We start from the raw sequence: 6,835 nt of genomic DNA, 5'->3' as shown, positions 1-6,835 counted from the left end.
TGCCAGTTGTTCCTTCCTCCATCTCTATGACTAAAGTTTTGTGGCTTGATACTGTGTTGAATCAGCTTTGGACTTTGGCCTAAGAAGGAAGGCTAACAGGGGCTGTTTTAAGAGGCCTTGTAGGATGCTTTTGCACCTCCATGCTGAACTTTGTCAATGCAAGCAGCTCTCAGGGGTGCTCAGCACCTCATAAGTTCTCCTCCTGAAAGAATTCAGGCTTTGCATTTGAGTTATTTATTTTCATTGTACTTCCTCTCACTTTGTTTTTAGTTTTGTTTAGCACTTACTTAGCCTTTGGGAAGGCTATTTATGGAAATTTAAAATTTTCATGATAAAGAAAGTGTTTTGCAATTAGAAAGAGAGGAAACCATTGATCTTGATAATAGAGAGAGAAACTTTCTAAACTTGCATGGTTGGCAAATCCATTACCAACTGCTGAACTTTGCAAAACAGTAAATAGGCAAAGATGCATGGTAAAAAGGAGGTGAAAAGCATCATAAAATATGCTATCTTTCTCTATTTGAATTTAATACCAAGTAAGTTGGCATAAGAGATGAGGCATTTATCAACTGCCATATTTTATGAAAGTCTTTACAGACTCAAGTAAAAGATCTCGCTACAATCACTTAATGATCAAGTCTTTTTCTGAGAATCAGAGAGAGATAACTGATTATTTTGTGCAGGCTGAGAAAAAAATTGTGGCTTTGCAAAGTTCCATCATACATATAACAGGACTTCAACAATCAAGGTTGCTGCTGCTTTTCCTAAAACTGACTGCAATATTATGCTGAAAGGACCAAACCAAAAATATTAGCAATGAATTTACAATACTTTGGAAGCTAAACAGCTGAGGACATTTTTCAGGAGAGGCATGAACACACACTTACTGTCCATCATTATGTTTGCCTTCTACTGTGGTCCTTTAGGTCTTTTGTTGTATTTCTACTGATTGTGAGAAATTCTTGCAGAGCCTACTGGTTAATCATGATACGTTAAACAAGCTGCTAAGTGATGTGGGAAACCATTGCAAAGATACTTAACTGAGACTGATACACTACACTATGTATATAGCCTCTTTCCATCTGATAGTACTGTTGTTTGGTATGGGCTGTGTGGGAGCCTGTAGTTCCTATCAGCCTGAGCTGATGGTTCATACCACATTTCTCATGCAGATGATTCTGTCTCCCAGATTTAACCCGTAGGCTAGACAAGACTCAGACGATGGGATGAAAATGAGTGAAGTAACTTCTATTCTCCCTCTTGAGTACATAACACTGCATTGTACTGCTTGTCAGGTACATTTTGAGACAATAGTTTATTTTTCCCATCTATAGCATAAGATATTATCATTATCATTATCATGACTATTATTACATGATATCATTTAAACTAGTCCAAAATTGCATACCTATGTGCAATTCCATCTCTTTCTCGATCAGCTGAGCCAGACGGATCAGACAACTATGCCACGAGTGAAGCCAAGGCCCCGAGCTTGTTGGGCTCCGTCAGCTTGGAAGCGAAGGCGGCAGAGAGGGTTTCTAAAGAAGAGGTAGGTTTGTGAATAAGAGCATATTAACTGTGTTAAATTCCCTTGTCAGAAGAGCAGGAAAGAAGATCCAGCCTGAGTTGAGGACCTGGCTTTCCTTACAAGAAGATGCATCGGAGCACGAGAGACCTGTATCTGACCGGCATTTCCAGCCAGCTCCACTGGACTGAGGACTGGAAGTGTGACAGCACTGTCTGAAACAGTCCCGCAGCAGTCACCGCCAGCGACAAAACGACCTCAACAGCTGGAAGTGGTGTAACAGACCTGTGGCCTGATCCTTACCCTCTTCCGACTCCTGCTTGCACTTTCCAGTAGGTAAATCTTAAGAGTGACTTTTCCTGACGGTGACTTGTGAAAGGCTGGATGCCCTATGGGCTGCCTGCTAGGCATGCAAGGAAAGCCAACATCTGGCTTGGCAAGTCTCCTCCTTATCTTCAGACTGATACCATCAAAGGTCTCAGTCTATTCTGGTTTGGGGCTGATTCTTGCTAGACAGTGAATGACTTGCGAACGTGGCTAAAGCTTGGATTTTTAGGTGGGTTTAGACACTGACGCACTCAGTACTGTAGCATCTAAGTTACTAAGGACTGGATTCAATGTAGGACTCAGATATTTGAAGAATAGGTGCCTCGACATCTGGTCCTATGGTGTGTGGTCCCTGGAGTGCAGGACAGCAATCTGGAGCAAATTGGCTAAACTTCGTGGGAAGAGTCCGGCACTGACGATGGCACCCAGAGCAGCCAGCCACTCTCCTGAGGGGGTCTGGTCCCCCCCGTGGCTGTTCCTGACTGATCCCAGCCGCCCAGTCCTCCTCAGGACAAAAGGAGCTGAGGTTTCTTGCAGATCTGCGAGACAGCCCTCCCAAAGCAACACGCTCTGGCCTTTCCCTTGGTTGTTGATATTTCAAATAATACTTTGTTGCTGTTACATTTCTGCTGTAAGGATAACAACCACTAGTCAAAAAATATTTTTATAGCACAGAGGGTGGGCTAGGAACAAGGGAAGCTGCACTTGCAAATTCCACACGTTGCACTTGAATTTTCACTTCTCGGTGCAGGAACTGTGCAGACAGAGTCCCACCGGGATTTTTGTCAAGGCTGTTTCTCCTTGTGCTGATGGCGCTATGGGAATGGGGGAGATCTTCAGGGACTACAGCATTGCACCGCAGTTATCAAAAGGGCTGCTTAGTACCAAAGCGTCAGGCGTGATCCAGTGAAAAGCATCAGAAACGCTAGAAAAAAGCAAAGGTGTTAAAATGGCTCAATGTCAGAAGGACATCCAAGACCTCGGTGAGCCCATCAGCAAAAGTCCTCCAGCCTGCCAGGCATCATCAGCCCCCTTTATTTCTCCGGGGAAGCCATGCTGAGATTTGTAATGTTTTCTTCTCCCAGATACTATGTTTGGAACTAAGATTCTCCTTTTTCATTCTGGCCCTTGATCACCCCAGGACACTTCCCACCAGAGATGGAATTGACTCCTGTGGCTTTGGACGGAACTATCCTGATCCATGTACTCTGCACTGAATAGCTGCCACGCTCTGCTCCAGCGCTCGTTACACGTCAGTGGTGCTGTATTTGATTAGTTTGTAAAGTGCAGTGGGATCCTGCGTGAGGAAGGTTACTATAAACTGCTGGTAACAGCTGCCTGTGCTGTAGATCCATGGTCAGCATCAGCAGTTTTCTGTGGAAGAAAATCCCACGGATATCTGTGTGGGTTCCCGAGAGCTCCAGGGAAAGCTGAGAAATGAATCCAAGGTAAAGGATGGTAACTCTGCAATATAAATGAAACCAACACATATTTTCACCTACATTTTTGCTTTCCACTGAAACGGTTCCAACTGTGGAAGCATCAGCAAGGAAGAACATGACCTTAATTCCCCTTTAGGGGGTGAGAACATTTGTAGTAAGGGGAAATTGATGCAACACCTTTTATAAAATCACACCAGCAGAGCCATGGTCAGGAGATAACGAAGAAAAAACACACCAAAGTCCCCGTTCTTTGGCACTTACAAGCTTAATTAAAGGGTAATGTAATCAAGCCGGTGATTAATCATAAACTTTTTATCAGTGGAGAATGATAGATTTTCCCGCCAAAGACTCCAGCTCACATTTTGCTATCACTCTAACTCTATCAAGTACACGCACTCAATCCTTCCCCACTCGCCCAACATGAGTCTGAAATAGCCTCATGGGAGCCCGTGGAATTATACCGGGGTAAAATCAGCCCGAGGAGATAATCGCAAGGTGATAGGATCCTTCCTCAAACTCCGATACCTACGCAGACTCAAATAAATGGATCTGAATCCATACTCCTACTGGGTGATAAGAAATTTTTATGGCACAAGTAGTGCATTGCTTTGTAGATAAACTACATGTTCCTTAAGGGCATTAAATTTATAATCCCTGAGGCGAGGGCGTGAATTATCCTTGTTCCCAACAGCACACAGGGTGGCATGAAAGACACTGGGGAGTGAAAGTCACACCTCATCCTGCGGGATAGTGCTGTTACTAGAATAGGAGGGAAACAGAGGGGTGATAGTTTGCCACAGCCAGCAAGGATAAAATGGCCAAGAGTTTACATACTCAGATTCCCGTGAAAGGAAAAGAATAGCCTCCTCGATCCCTTCCTATAGGATTCCTTGCATTATTGCAACAACCCCACCGCAAAGCTAAGCCAGTCTGTATATGAACGTAAAGTTAGAACCTCATACTTTGCGGCAAATAAAGCCTGGGGGGGGAAATACCTCTAATTTAAAGTATATGCTGATGTAAGAGTGTACAACATTTCAGGGTCCCTTTGTAATAAACTCCCACGCTGTAGCCTTAAACCTTAATGGTCTGTGAAAGTTATTATGCGATGTTTTTAGCATTCAATTTCATTCTGACAGGACTTTATGATGTGTATTACAGAAGAATACTGTTAAGCTAATCATATTAATACCGAATCTTTGTAATATAATAGCTTCAAACATTTTCAGCAAGGCACAACTTGACTTTCATAAATACAGAAAGACAAAACTTTTAATGATGTTATTTTCCTACTGCTTCCCCAAGTCCATCTGTTAGAGTTGCTAAAGATCAAGGGCCATAATTTCTTTTTTCTACAGATGGAATGGTGGAAAAGATGCTCGGCTTCCCAGGGCCTAATTCTGCACTTTTTTATTCCCAGGGACAGTCTCTTCAGGCATTATCAATTTGTCTTTCTCTTTTTAAGACGTGCCTGGTGTAAGTCATGTCTGAAATATAATTCCTTATTTCTGCTACTGATGACAGCTTAAATTATTAAAATGAATTTTAAAGTTCTTTTTAGGTTTCTCATGTTCACATTATTATTATTTTCCTTTCTGCATTTCATTGTTTTGGTAGCAGAAGGAGCCTTATTGGAGTCATTTTTTCCTTCTGTTCATTAAAACTAATTCTACTCTGTTCGCCTTTGATGAGCAGTTAAAAGAAAAGGAAATAAAAATACAGGTAGTAAATACTCTGAAACACTCACCAACGCAGAACTGCATATACTTAAAGAAAAACTGAATTTGCATCCTAAAATTGTCAAGAAGGGCCCTTTAAGCTTGAAACAGGAGCAGATTCTTTTAAACTTCCCCAGAGAATAGCAGTGACCTTGCAGATCAGATAACCCATGGTCTACAAGAGTTCAAATATGTCATCAAGACTTTATTTCACTGCTTGATATTCCCTGGCCTAGTTGCTCCAATCAGGCTAATTGCACCCCCACCCCCCCCCCAAAAAAAAAAAAACAAACCCACAACGGGACTGTACAACCAGAGTCAACGTCAGCAAAGCAGAGCTGGGTGCATGGTAGGAACAAGGATAAATGAGACTGTGTGTCGAAGGCTGGATTTTTGCTGAGTGACTGTAATCTGATGGGTACAATATATTAAAACTAATGGAAACGTGATTAAAAATATGCTAGATCTTTGCACAGAGTCTTATCACAAAGCCGTCATAGGCAGGCAGCCAAGTGTTTAGCCGCAGCACAAATGACCACGACAGAAATCCACAGGCCCCAATCTTCCTCCTTCCATGGAAGGCTTGCCAGAAGGATACCTGGGGTCCTCAGACCTCCGCTGCCTTTAAACGTTTGCACTGAGAGACCGAGATCTGCTATCACCACCCTTAAAAATGCAGACAACTCTGCAAGCATCATCTCCCCAAGCCCACGACTTCCTGAAGCCTTAACCTTCCCAAGGGGTCACCTGCCGTCATGTCAGGTCCTCTGAACAGCCTTCAATCTCTATGGAAAAATATCCATCAGTTTGCCAGGAGGCAGTGTGGTCCTCCTGCTTGGAGCAAAACCTTCACAGAGGGCCAAACAGAAGCGGTGAAGCCCTAATCTCTCTGTGGCTGGTTTCGGCGAGGCTGAGAGGCCACCAGTGATGCTGGTGTGCCTACACCATCCTCTGCATCCCACCATGAAGGGCGAGCATCGCAAAACACCCTGCCTCTTCTCGCTTGCTTTGCAGCCAGCTTGATTTCAGTGACATATTTGCTTTGCTGTTCCCTTACCCTTAGTTATCGCTAGGAGGATGTAGGAGCCCACAAGGAAAAGAAATAAATGCATCCTAGTCTGCGTGAGAACTGCTCCCCTTAATTCCTTCTCTAACAGGCTGAAGCTTGTGAACTCAAATATGGAGTGCATGTTAGTACAAAAACTTACTTCTGTGTATATCTCCATTGATTTTTAGTATTAACTAAGACTTTTACGTGCATTTTTATGAGAAATTAATACTTTTCAAAGTTGTTGAGGAAGTAGCAGTTGTCGTCAACTGACTGCATTTGTTTTACTCCAGCGTGGGCCATTTCAGGGAAGTAAACCAGGAGAAGACAAATCCCTTTCAGCAACAGCTACTGTCTAGATTAGTTTAGCTTTAACTTCAAACTGTACCCTTAGGCTCCAGTTCAGCGATGTATTTAAACATACATTTAATTTTTAAGCATATGAGTAATTCTAGTATACTTACTTATTTAAATTTAGGCACGTTTAAGTCTTTTCCTGAATTAGCTTCTAAAGCATTCACAATCTGGCCTCATTTCCATCAATGCAAATCATTGCACTACATAATTTGATTACTCCAGAAGTAGGAAAAAATACTCTCGGTATTTCTTGAGAAAGTTTTCCTGTTTTTATACTAACATTTTGCTGAGATTCAGCTTCTTTAACCAGTTCCAGCCCCAGCGTGAATTCAAAGCCAAAAGCTGGGATTTGATTAAACACTTTGGTTGTGGACAAAACATGCTCAAACTATACACAGATTTTAAAGAGGAGAGATAA

The sequence above is a fragment of the Aptenodytes patagonicus genome, chromosome 7, assembly GCF_965638725.1.
Source record: "Aptenodytes patagonicus chromosome 7, bAptPat1.pri.cur, whole genome shotgun sequence".
Classification (NCBI taxonomy): domain Eukaryota; kingdom Metazoa; phylum Chordata; class Aves; order Sphenisciformes; family Spheniscidae; genus Aptenodytes; species Aptenodytes patagonicus.
This window is presented reverse-complemented; position numbering follows the sequence as displayed.